Source organism: Microtus ochrogaster, chromosome 1, assembly GCF_000317375.1.
Source record: "Microtus ochrogaster isolate Prairie Vole_2 chromosome 1, MicOch1.0, whole genome shotgun sequence".
Lineage (NCBI taxonomy): Eukaryota > Metazoa > Chordata > Mammalia > Rodentia > Cricetidae > Microtus > Microtus ochrogaster.
Genome location: NC_022009.1, coordinates 58,709,820 through 58,710,379, shown reverse-complemented (window position 1 = coordinate 58,710,379; position 560 = coordinate 58,709,820).

Below are 560 nucleotides of genomic sequence, written 5' to 3'. Positions count from 1 at the left end.
AAAAAAAAAAAAAAAAAAAGTTAATGAGAACATGATTAACACTGATGTGGAATGCCCCTCTGTGTGCTGTGAATATGTTTTATTACCATTGGTTAATAAAGAAGCTGCTTTGGCCTATGGCAGGACAGAACATAGCTAGGCGGGAAATCCAAGCAGAGAGACAGGGAGAAAGAAAGTGGAGTCAGGGATATACCAGCAGTAGCCAGAGGAGTAAGATATCAGAGCATTACCAGTAAGCGGTGGGGCAGGTGATGATATAGAGATTATTAGAAATTGATTAACTTATGTGTAAGAGCTAGCCAATAAGAAACCTAAGCCATCAGCCAAACAATTATAACTAATATTAATCCTCTGAACGATTATTTTATAAGCAGCTGCAGGGAAGAGAGAAACCGGTCCGGCAGGACCGGGAGGAACAGAGAAAAGTCTCCAGCTACACTGCCCTTCTTCCTTCTCTCCACCCCTGAAGGTCAGCGGTCCTCAGCATCGTCCAGGGCTTCATCTCCTGACAGACAGAAGGTCAGCGGTCCTCAGCATCTTCCAGGGCTTCATCTCCTGAC